This window comes from Sinocyclocheilus grahami, unplaced genomic scaffold, assembly GCF_001515645.1.
Source record: "Sinocyclocheilus grahami isolate Dianchi unplaced genomic scaffold, SAMN03320097.WGS_v1.1 scaffold92.1, whole genome shotgun sequence".
In the NCBI taxonomy this organism is placed as follows: domain Eukaryota; kingdom Metazoa; phylum Chordata; class Actinopteri; order Cypriniformes; family Cyprinidae; genus Sinocyclocheilus; species Sinocyclocheilus grahami.
Genome location: NW_015505271.1, coordinates 1,278,248 through 1,291,529, shown reverse-complemented (window position 1 = coordinate 1,291,529; position 13,282 = coordinate 1,278,248). Strand labels below are relative to the sequence as shown.

Genomic DNA, 13,282 nt, shown 5'->3' with positions numbered 1-13,282 from the left:
TTGACACCTTAATGGGATACTTTATCCAAAAAAAATTCAATTCTGTCATCATTTACTCACCCACATGTCATTCTAAATCTGTATGCTGTTTTGTTCTTTGGAACACAAAAGCAGATATTTAGAAAATATTTAGTCTGTACAATAAAAAAAATACAATAAAGAGTCAACATTCTTTAAAATATAAGAAAATCATGAAGAAAATGACATAAAGATGACAGGATTTTCATTTTTGGGTGAACTATCCCTTTAAAAGTCATCCATGGATAGATGTAGGAATGACTGAACACACAGATGTGAGAATGAAGCTTGATATTAAGAAAGTTTGCAGAAGATCTCAGAAGTTTGGCTGAAGATTAACAACATTGTCTGGATGCAGTTTAAAAGCATCTGTCTCTGACTGATATGCGCTTTGCTGTGCAGCCCGTTTGGAAGGTTTAAAGTAAATAGTGAAGAGGAAGAAGAAGATGCCCTCACCTTATCCTCTGCTATGTGGTTCTCCTGGGGTGTACTTCTGAACTCCGGCATTGGAGAAGGTAGACATCGGCAGTAAGATTATTATTCGGTCTATTGGTGCTGTGAGGTGGAAATATTGCTGACTCTGTGTTTGATTGGTTTTGCAGTAAGCATAATTTTCTTTAGCGCTCTCACCTCTCCGCTTACATTCACAGGTGCCCCTCGGAGCTTTTCAGCAAGGATTTTAGGTATGGTGTGGGCTGGTTTTGCTATGATTATAGTTGCATCTTATACTGCCAATTTGGCAGCCTTCCTAGTGCTGGATCGGCCTGAGGAGCGCATTACCGGCATCAACGACCCTAGGGTGAGTGCTAAATATGAAGCATGTTATACAACAGAATATCAAATAAGACTCTAAATGACCATGCACCGAGATTTCACATTTCACAAGCTATAAAAACACCACATATAATTAAGCACGGCGAGGACACATAATTATGGGTCATATGTTCGCAAAGGTTCTTTTTATTTGCCTTGTTTCATCATAACAACCTATGTCAGTTCTGTCATATGAGCTGAAAATTTACAAAGGACTCAATGTAAATATTTGAAAAAAATATATATTTAATGATATGCCCCCCCCCCCCCCTTTTTAATCCAGATGTAACAATACAAAACTGGGATTTACTTTTTTCTCATTTAAACCTGCAAAAACACAAAGTTTGGGATTTTGAAAAATGTAGAACAAAGAAATGTTGTTACCTAAAATGTAGGATAAATACTTAAAAGTCAATTTGTGTCATTTATCTTGTGACTCTTTGTACAGACAGATCTTGCTTCCACTGAAGCACAAGATGTTCTTTGGATCATTCTCAAATCATGCTGGATCTCATGAATCATCAGGTTTCACACAAACTTGTGAAGTTAATGCAGCTTGTGTGCTGCTGTCATTAAAGCAAAAGAAGGACTAGAAATATAAAATACTAAAATAAGACATGTTTAATGAATTGATCAAAAGTGACAGCAAAGAACTTTACATTGTTACAAAAAAATTCTATTTCAAATTAACTTTTGAACTTTTTATTCATTAATGAATGCTGAGGAATGTATTGTGGTTTTAACAAAAATATTAAGCAACACAACTGTTCAGCATTGATAATAATAAGAAATATTTTTTGTGGATCAAATAAAATAATGGCTGCTGAAAATTTAAACTTAGAGTTATTTGAAATTGTAATATTTCATAGTGTTACTGTTTTTACTCTATCAAATGATGCAGCCTTGACGAGCATAATAGACATTTAAAAATCATAAAAAAATATGAATGGTATTGTAAAGAAAAATAATTTTAAATTGCAAAAATGCAAAGTTTATTTTATCAAGACATATTGAAGATATTAATTTTTTTTCTACCCATAGCAAACTCCACGCGTTTATATGGGATTCAGCAGTGTTGGAGTTTGAGGCCTCGCAGAAATGTGACCTGGTCACCACAGGCGAGCTCTTTTTCCGCTCTGGATTCGGTATCGGGATGCGTAAAGACAGCCCATGGAAGCAAAATGTCTCACTGGCCATCCTCAGGTAATCTCAATCAAGACTAACCCTCCACAGTATGCAAGCTATACTTTTGTTTGTTTTTCTCTTTTTTTCTGTTCCTTTCAGCTAGGCTAACCACAATCTGTCAACTGTTTCTATTTTTGGAATAACGGATTGTTTGACTGATGTGTTGGATCTCTGAACTAATAGTTCCCATGAGAATGGCTTCATGGAGGATTTGGATAAAACCTGGGTCCGTTATCAGGAGTGTGACTCCAGAAGCAATGCACCAGCCACGCTCACTTTCGAGAATATGGCAGGTATGATCCACCTCTAACAGGATCCCTTTTGCTTTCTAAAGAGCTGTTGACACTGACACCGATCAAATCCCTCAAGGTCGTTGAGTCTCTGTGCTGTTGGTTGCTAGTAGGGGGTTCTACTTGACCATAGCATCCAGCTGTATCAGATTGGTAGTAGCCACATCATGTATCTGCTCATTTACATTTAATTAAAACCAACTTTGTCATATCACCGTTTGTCACTGAAGCTCATGTTGCCAACAAACGAAAAATCTAATTGAAAATGAATCTCTGTCAATGTGAACAGGCCTTAATAATCGCTGTTGCCTTCTTTGTCACATTGAAGACTGTCTGGAAATGATCAAATGTATTTTTCATCACACAGGCGTGTTTATGTTGGTGGCTGGTGGTATCGTTGCCGGGATCTTCCTCATCTTCATTGAGATTGCATACAAACGACACAAGGATGCGCGCAGGAAGCAGATGCAGCTGGCTTTTGCAGCAGTTAACGTCTGGAGGAAGAACTTACAGGTACAGCTGCCTCCCATCCCCCCAAACTCTTATGAGAAACTGTCAGAGCCAAAAACCAGTCCAGTGGTTTCTGCAACAGTACAAAGAAGTCTCATAGAGTTCTTCTAGTCACATGCCTGTCATCCGTTAATGATGCGACTTAAAGGTCATTGATGATTAACACATCATCAAAAGAGCAAACTCAAAAAGAATAGCCAAATAAGGCAGTCAAACTGAGCAGGAAATGGTGCAGTGAACTAAAGCGTTTGTAAATATATTAATGCATGCGGAACACTTTTAATGAATTTCTGTTGCACAAGGGATAAGGGGTTTACAATGAGCTTTCTTTCAGATCAGGAGTTTTTAAACTTTTTGATGCCAAGAACCACCAAATCTGATGATGACTTTTCTAAAACATAAAGCCAACTATAACTGACTATGAAAATATGAAGAGATTTATACAGTTTGGATAAACATTTATACGCTATTGTTCAGAAGTCCCTTATGCTTACCAAGGCAGCATTTATTTTATCAAAAATACAGTAAAAACTATAATATTGTGAAATATTACAATTTAAAATAACTTTTCTATTTTTATACAATTTAAAATGTATTCCTGTGAGGGCAAAGCTAAATGTTTAGCAGTCATTACTCCAGTGGAGGAAGAACTTACAGGTACAGCTGCCTCCCATCCCCCCAAACTCTTATGAGAAACTGTCAGAGCCAAAAACCAGTCCAGTGGTTTCTGCAACAGTACAAAGAAGTCTCATAGAGTTCTTCTAGTCACATGCCTGTCATCCGTTAATGATGCGACTTAAAAGGTCATTGATGATTAACACATCATCAAAAGAGCAAACTCAAAAAGAATAGCTTCTGTTGCACAAGGGATAAGTTTTTTAACTTTTTGATGCCAAGAACCACCAAATCTGATGATGACTTTTCTAAAACATAAAGCCAACTATAACTGACTATGAAAATATGAAGAGATTTATACAGTTTGGATAAACATTTATACGCTATTGTTCAGAAGTCCCTTATGCTTACCAAGGCAGCATTTATTTGATCAAAAATACAGTAAAAACTATAATATTGGGAAATATTACAATTTAAAATAACTGTTTTCTATTTTTATACATTTTAAAATGTATTCCTGTGAGGGCAAAGCTAAATGTTTAGCAGTCATTACTCCATTCTTTAGTGTCCTATGATCCTTCAGAAATCAAATCAAATATGCTGATTTGCTTCAGAAACATTTATTTTTATTATCAGTGTTGAAAATAGTTCTATTAAATACTGAGTGTGGTTTAATATTTTTCTGTGGAAACTGTGATACATTTTCTTTTTGGATTCTTTGATGAATAAAAAGTTCAAAAGAAAAGCGTTTATTTGAAATACATTTTTGGTAGATTTTTTTTTTTAAAATTTTTGATCAATTTAACAGTCCATTTTTGCTGAATAAAAAATAATAATAATTCCTTTAAAAAAAAGTATTACTGACCTCAAACCTTTGAACAGTGATGTGTATTAATATTAAATAGTAAAAAATATTAAGTGGTGTCATGAAACTGCACAGAGACACAAGGGTTAAGGATCCAGCCACAGTATTTATTAAAGGGGTAATCCACAATCAGGCAGGGAACCAAGACACAGGAGAACCAAGAAACAAGGCTTAGAAGTGCAGTACAGACACATGCAAGACTTAGCAAAGAATAACAGAGAGAACCGGGCTTTTATAGGGTGAGCTAACAAGGCTAATGAGACACAGGTGCAAACAATGAGTGCTGATGAGACTGGGCAAAGGATTATGGGACATGTAGTTCGTGAGGCAGAAATATTCTGGGGTGGAATGCCCTCTAGTGGACAACTGGGGCACAGCCATGATCATGACAAGTGGGATATTTTTAAGACTACATGTTGTTTAAAAAAATTTAATAATTGATTTTTATATTTTCATTTTATTACAGCCAAAGATGTAATTAGATCTGGACAATATTTTTTTTGTATTATGTTACAGGGTGTTTTTTTCGTTCTACTATTAATGTAATTTTAGATTTATAAACATGAAGAGAAACCTTTTCTAAAATTTGTTTAGTAATTGCCAAAAACAGAAGATTAACAATGTCAAGTGAAATTAACACAAAGTAAATATTTTCCAGATAATATTTTTGTAATTTGCTTTGGCTGTAGTACAAGGGCAATATAAAAGCCAATCATTTATTTTAGGAAACAACATGTTGTCTTTAAAACAGTATGCATAATACTTTTCTCACATAGTATAAAAAGGTCTTTGGCAGCAAAAGCTTTAAAAAATCCTGCTTTAGATCATACTAATAAAGATAAATAAATAAATACTCAAAGAAAGCCAAGTATAATTCACAGTTATGCTCTGCTTATAATACAGTGTGATTGTGAATATCTACTAAATGAATATAACCTCATAGTAGTACAAAAATGCCTCAAGGTAAAAAAGATAACAGGCCTATGCATACATTTGAACATTTGCCCATGCAACAGCATGTCCAAAATAATTCCTTTATAATAATAATAAGAGTAGTTGTCTGCAGATCCATGCAAGACACATCTCTTACCATCCAATCAAACTGCGCAGCAAGATAAAGCAGTTCCTGCAGCCTCACTACTGCCAGTGGCATTGCTTTTATTGAGCAGCATGACAAATACACACACACACACACACACATTAAAGGAGCCTGTGATGCTGCTGTGGAGTCAGGAAGATGCATGCTGAGCAGGCCGGCTGAATGTCCCTGCTGGGCTCTAGCGGGGATCAAAGCGTCCTCGCGCCCTATACAGATCAGTGTCTGTCCGCTGCTGGCCTCCAGCTGTATCCATACACAATGGGTCACAGGCCAACATGATGTCTGGATGTTGGCGGAAAGTAACAAGGTCAGCCCATTTGAGACTTGAGACCTGGCTGGCTTACACAACTCATGACTAGCTCTGAACTTCTGTGAAAGTTAGTGCGTTGTTGGAGCGAGATTACTTTTCCTAATGGGAAGCAAGTCGTTAAGCGTGGCCTTGTTACTTTAAACCCATTATCAGCAGGCACATATTTCACCACGAGGCAAAACCGACTAAATCTAACTAATGGATCAATTGTCAGTGCGGTATCAAAGCCGACAGCTATCTGATTGACTTCACACATCAGAGAGTCATGTTATAGAGAGTTAAGCGTTTTAACCTTCAGGCTTTACCGCCTACTTGAGTCACAAGACAATGTTGCATGGATAATACGCCCACATGTGCTGCCCACTTCAAGTCAGAGGTCCAGCATCGTTGAAGGTTCATAATTTGAGATGAACAAAAAAAAATTATATTTCACCATGGATGAGGTCTTTTTTATGAATTTTCCTCCCACTGTTTATCGAATAAAAGAAAAATAATGCTTATATAATTTAATTGCAAATGAGCCTCCATGTAATCCCCATCAGAACGGGCAAATATGGATGTTTAACCAACGCTAATTGCGACCAAGTGTGCCAATGAATAATTCCTCCCTGAAAGCTAAAATCAATTATTCCACACAAAACCCGGCACGCTTATTCTAGGTGCACATGCAACGAATGCAAAAGCTGTACACACAACTGCTTGCCGAATGCATGAATAGACAGATCTGCCCTGGATGCATTTGCATTTCAAACCAGAGCGAGCCAGGAGCAGATCAGAAGCCATTGTGATATGGGCTAGCTGCCCACTCCAGAGGCACTACCTCATCACAGGGCTTTGAAATGCAATGGATGAAAGCACTGACGGTTAAAAGAGCTTCGTCACCTTTTCTGGAGAAACCAGAATGCATTATGTGAAAACAGATGAAAATCGTAATGTGGGCATTTTTGTGTCTTGTTTCTTTTGCAATGTTGTTTGAAAGAGACAGACAGTGCCTAATGATTCACAAATGCTGAAAGAATTTCAAATATCTAACATTTTGCATTTTGGATGACTTTGGATTCAAGTACATTTTTGGAGAACAGTTATTAAAGAAGACCTTAAATAATTTTGCATAATTGTCTATTATTAATTTTAGATTTATTTTTTTCTAAAAATGTTTTTTTTTAAACTGCTCCTGATTATTTATATTCAAAAGGATTTGTCCAAGTCATGTGATCCAATCAACATTCAGACTGTTTCATGATAAGCAAGTCTCTTAAATATCAGATAATTTGACCTTTTTTTTGACAAGGCAAGTTCAAGTTGTAAAATATAATTTGTTTCTCTCCAAAAAACGTGTAAAAAATGTATTTAAAAAAAAATGTATTTTTGGTTCTGTACTTACACAACATGACATTTTGAGTCAAATCATTGAGTCAAATTGAAACTTTTCTTGAATATGGTATAACAGTTTTTGAAAACCATGTAAAACCAGCATGAATACAAATTGTGCATGTGTTTAAAAAAAATCTTTATTGTGGAAACTCTTATACATCATTGGTGTAAACTGGTTGTGGTAGAATTATTCATACATTGCTGTAAAGTAAAGTGCAGTTGCAGATGGTCACATTTTGAGTCGCTCGCTGTAGGATATAAGACAAATGGTCCAAATGTGCTAGTCAATGAGGGAGTGACGGTGCCAGCCAAGATCAACTGTCATGTCATTCATTTTGCATTCCCTTATTGGTTCCATGTACTGCATGTCTTCTGGTTGAATTCACCAACCCCCTTCCCAACACTCTCGTCTCCTCTTATGAGCCCGCACATCCCTTCCTCCTTCCTTCATACGCCCATTATACCTTCACCAGGGTATAATGCTAAGGAACTGTGTTAAGTTTCGACTGTTTATTGATGAGTTGTTCATTTTCCTTGTTCACACAAGAACATCTTCTCACTTTAAAAACGGAGCCAGTTTCCCCCCCCATCCGATTGCGTTCATTTTGCTTTTTTCCTTTGCTAATGCTTTGGCTTTCCATTTACGGAGTTGCAGAACTGTGGATGAGTGGGGTCTGATCACACGATCCACAGCAGTCCTCCTCCTCCCCTCTCTAGAGTGTCAGGATTGTAAAAGAGTCGAAGTAAGACTTTATGTACACATTCGCACCCAGTCTATGCCAGTGTCCTCTTTCCGTGTAGAGCGCTGTGGGTGCGTGAAAGCACCATTCTGACTCACAGCCGAGATGGAGAGTGGACAGGAGACGCCATGTTAATTGTGATAAGCACTAAAATTAGCAGGGTAGTACCATTAAGTAGCTTTAGTAGTCGAGGTGGGTGGTGATGGTTGGAAACCAAACGCGCTCTTCCAGAGAGCACGAATAATTGTTCTACATATACTGTATATTTATTTTAGGATAGGAAAAGTGGTAGAGCAGAGCCCGACCCCAAAAAGAAAGCCTCTTTTAGGTCCATCAGTACCAACCTGGCCTCCAACATCAAGAGACGTAGGTCGTCCAAAGACACGGTAAGAAGATTAAGAAAATGACGCCCTGCCTATACTACTATCTTCTCGCTCTCTTCCTCTTTCTCCTCCTCCACCTCGGCCTGCACTGTTTCTTTCACTTTCTTCCTTTCTCCTGTCATCTCATCTCTCCTCTCCAAAACAAACGTCTCATCTCCGACTATCTTCACCCTCACACATGGAGTTACAGTCATGGCCACATGTCTGTCAGTCAGCCATCTACACTCCATCCAGACATCTTTTGGGAAAGCCCAATCAGGGATCTAGCTGCCAGGGAAAGTGTGGCGAGGAAACAGAGGAGCAGATTTTTTGGGGGGGGGGGCTTGTGGGTTTGCCCTTGCAGGAGGGGGCAAGGTAGCTTCTCCTTCTTAGCGCCTGTGCTGGTCTTTCTTCCACGCCTAACCTGGATGTGACTTTACTTTATGCTCTTTTCTTTTATCCTTTCTTTATGTGTACTCGTGTGTCTCTCCTCTCACCGCTCGGTCCTGTAACAATTATTTCCATGTACCTCATCCTCCTTTTAGTGTCCCATTTTTTTGTGGTTGCTGTCACAAAGTCACCCTGTATGCCTCCCGCGATGTACGGTATCGCCGTTAACACCCAAAGACGAGTGACGCTAAAATAACCTGGGCTGTTTCCCTGGCAGGCCTGCACTACCAAGACCCCTGCGTTATTTTTAACCATCCAATGTTTTCTTTGCAGTTCTATGAATAATAATAATTTAGAAAAACTACTTTTCATTTTCAGGAAACGCTGCTCAGATGGGTTTTGGGTTTACGTTTACAATGTATTGAACTCTCAGAGCTAGATTCTCAAATGAGTTCATTCACACAAACACCTCCTCACTGTGTTTCTTCGGTCCCACAGGTTTAATAAGATGTAGCTCTCAAAGCAAACAGCTACCGGCTCTGAGGATTCAATACAAACAAATGTGCAAGTACAAACACAGACTATTTCATTGCATTACTTTAATTGGTTTAGAGTGAATTCTTATTCAATTACTCGCTAGGCATTTTCTGGGTATGGCAATGATTGACCTGGGGTTTTGTTTCATACACCCTCGACTTGAAAAATTATTCTGATTGGCAGCTCGTTTGGTTGATGGTTTGCGAAGAAATATCCAAATCCGTGTAGCTCACATTTCAGTTGGGTTCTCCCTCAGTAAGATGGTTTAAATCATTTACAGAGGTGCGGGTGCAAAATGTGGTGTTAAAACCTGATATGATATTAAAATACATTTTCCAAAGATGAAGGCAGAATAGGAGCAGATTAAACATACAAAGTCTATTAGCTAAACAGTGCCAAAATGTTTTTTTGAACTGATGTTTACCCATCACAGTCCTAATCATCCTTTGCTTTTCTATCAATGTTTTTTATAAATGGATTTGAATGGCGTTTTGATTGTCGGTGTCCACACCACATGCCACACTGCCTCTCTCTTCCTCTACCGGCATGACCCTTCTGGTTGTTGTAGAATAGAGCTCTAAAGCTTTTCCCCTGTTTGTAGACAGGGGGAGCTGTGGTTATGACTCAGAATTGACTTGGAACACCATAGAGAACGTTGTTATGAGTGAGGGTATCACAACACCCACTAAAGCCACTTCTTTTGATATATATTCAGAACTATATCCTGTAAATGTGATTTTAGATAGTTGTAGTGAATTAAAGGGACAGTTCACCCAAAAATGAAACAATGTTGTAATCATTTACTCAGCCTCAGTTACCTTTACTTTACATAACCTGTATGATTTTATTTCTTCTGCCCGAACACACACTTAGATATTTTGAACAATGTTTTTTTCCCATTCATTGAAAGTAAGCTGGGTCCAAAACAACACCCAATTGACTTTCACTGCATGGACCAAAAAAAAAAAAAAAAAAAGACACTTGGGACATTCTTCAAAATATCTTCTTTCGTATTCCACAGAAGAAAGAAAATCATCCAGGGTTGGAATGACAATATGGATGAGTATAATATTTTCGTATGTGGAGAGTATAACAATAAAAAAAAAAACATTCAGTATAATAACACTATAGAATCACTGAGAAATTGGAATGAACTGCACCTTGTGCTGCATATCAGGACCGACTGTCATATTGCATTAGGACAGTTACTATGGCGACAACACTTCTAGGTCAGGTAAATTATTAGCCATGGGCCGGGAGACAGAGCACTCTCGTTTGTGCCATTACAGGTTTCTTGTGCAGACATTTTTGCGTGTGATATATGGTACCCGTTTAAGGAAGCATATTCATTTAGGACTGTATTTAAGGACGCAATTGTGCTGTGACCAAAATCCATGACCTTGTTCACTCTATTTATGTTGCGACAGTCCAAGGAGGATAAACATGGCTTGCAGTGGGTGGAGAGATCGCCTCCGTCATTACAACGTGAACTAAATACCGGTCACAGGAGGTACAGTGCATATGTAGGATTATGCAAATATATATGTTCTTACTTTTCCTTTTTCTGTTTCTTCCTCATCTATAGCCATATCCTACGGACATTACCGGCCAGCTCAACCTGTCAGACCCCTCTGTGAGCACTGTGGTGTGAACGTGGAGAGAGAGAAAGAGAATTTGACTGGCAGAAAGAACGAGAGAGAGAGAGAGAGAGAGACTGGAAAAGCAGGAGGCGGTGGGCTCTGAAACAGACCGCTTGAGACAACATCTCCAGCACCGTCATTTGAGCAAAATCCACCCCATCTCAGCATATGCACGCTGGATATGAAACTGTCATGACCACGCTGTGCCAGATTCAACCACACACTGGAACAAATTCACACTGCCACACAGTTCACACTAGACCAACACACTCACTCACACACACAAAGTGCTTCACTTTTTACAATTTTTTGCACATATCTAAAAAGTTTTTTTGTGAAATATGTAAATATATATTCAGACTTGTGTTTCTCCACATTAGGTCATCATTCAGTCTTAACAAGAGAAAATAATACTGAATTAGTTTTTCACTTTTATGATATGGATATAATTATGTTTCATACAGTACACATGTAATATATGTCTTTCTACCTCCACCTAAGATATATGTAGCTTATTTCAACACTTTGGTAGTGTTTTGATGTTTTCTCGTTGAAAAGAGCAAACACAGAACATATCTTTGACTTCTTTGACTATATTTAGATTTGAAAAAGTAGGTTAGGGTAGAAATTGTGTTGCTATAAATAATACAGTAGGTGAAAGTTTGGCACATTTTGATCATTGTTGCACTTTGCTGTACACTTTGTTTCTTAATATGCGATTCTCTCCCTTCACTGCCATTTTCAAAACATTCTACTGAAGTGCTCTACAGGTTGCTTTGGATCTTTTTTTCGCTACTTTATTTATTCATTTGTTTTAAATCTTTTGTACAAAAATAATTATTTTTTGGATGAGAATATCAGCATATAATATGGGGTCAATCCAGCCAGGGGCTAAATGTAGCAGATCCGTCCTTTATCATAAAAGTTTAAAGACAAAACTTCAAACAAAAGAAAGGAACCCGTTTATGATAAAGAGTGGCGTAGATGTAGTGAAGCAGATATTATTATAGGATCTTTTGAGCTTAATGTTGAACCTTGCTTGAAATTTTCTGTAATAATTTCTGCATCATTGTGTGAGCTGGTAGCTAGCATCTTTTTGCTACCACATTGGGGACCTTTCCTCACATTATATATATTTCATCAGGCCATTATAATATATGAGCAGTATTATATTTTGTCTGTGTGTAATAATAACACTAGATGCTATTTCCATTGTTTGTTGTCAAGCTTTTGCTCTATTGACTAGTTAAATGGTTACCGGCAAAAGTTGAGTCAGGTGTCTTTTTCTGTGGGCTTTTAAAAGCATACTGACCAATAATAGGCGTATTAGATCACTGTATATCGATATAGATTACTGCATATTGTTCGTCTCAAACAAATCGGTCTGAGGGCTTTGCTAACTATTGTGAGAAGTTTAGAATGTGAACTATGCGTACTGTAACAGTAAGTTATGGAGCTATTTTATAAGATGAACACGTTAATATCAGGAAAATATATGTTTTAGATTAAAACAGAGTTTTTAATAGAAAAACATTAGATTCATAGTTCAGGGTTTGGTGGTCTTTTCTTGAAAATAGTATTCTGTTGGGTTGGGTTCAGCAAAGTGTCCGAAGTCCAGTTTTACTGTGAACATGACTGTGAACTGCTTTGTGAAATTTGTTATGAGCGTGTAATGCATTAAGCACATACTCAAATTCTCTATAGATTCATAATTATCAATCCTGCATAGAAAAATATATGCTTCCATATGCACTGCTGTGTCCATCAAGCTAATATTTGATCATACAATTGGAATCTGTGGTGAAAACCCACAACGGTGGCAGGAATAAATTAAATTGTGCAGCCTGAAGTACTTGCGAGGCTCAAGAGGAAGCACATCTTTGACAAACAAAGCAATGTATCCTGTCCCATTAACTGTTGTATGCATACATGCATTATTTCTAAAGCTTTAAGATATTGCAAGGCCATTTAAATCTCCTTTCACCATATTTCTCGACCACCAAATGTGCTTTTGATGACTATTCCAATACTGTTTGTGTTAAAAAAAAACTCTTAACTGAATTCAAACAAAGATATATGTTTAAAAATGTATAACTGCTATACTTCAGTGTGCCAATAAAATATGTATCAAAAACAAAAAAACCTGGTTTGAATAACTTTATGCTCACTGGTCTCTCTCTCTACCCTGCTTTTGTAAGAAAGACTAAAGTTTGAAAGTTTCAGAAAATCAATATCTTTATAATTATTTAAGAGTACTAGAAGTGGTAAACGAGTGTTTCAGAAACAGAAAATCAGATATGAGGATTCCCTACAAGATTAAGAGCAAAGGTCAGCCGACTCTCTTCTATATAATTAACTGCTTCTATAAGTGAAATTTCACACTGATTGCGCTATACATTTTTCTATGAGTGCACTACTGAATATTTGGTTAAATAGCAAGTGTATATTGTATTTATATTACTATTTGTGATTTTTATATTTTCTACAGAGAGTGATTGTATGAGTTATGTATTGCATATACCACGATGAACAAA

General features: G+C 37.3%; 1 pseudogene; it reads left to right on the top strand.

Moving 5' to 3' along the window:
* Positions 1-11,047, top strand: part of LOC107587328 (glutamate receptor ionotropic, NMDA 1-like) — a 29,014-nt pseudogene extending 17,967 nt beyond the window's left edge.
* Positions 11,048-13,282: the final 2,235 nt, after the last annotated feature.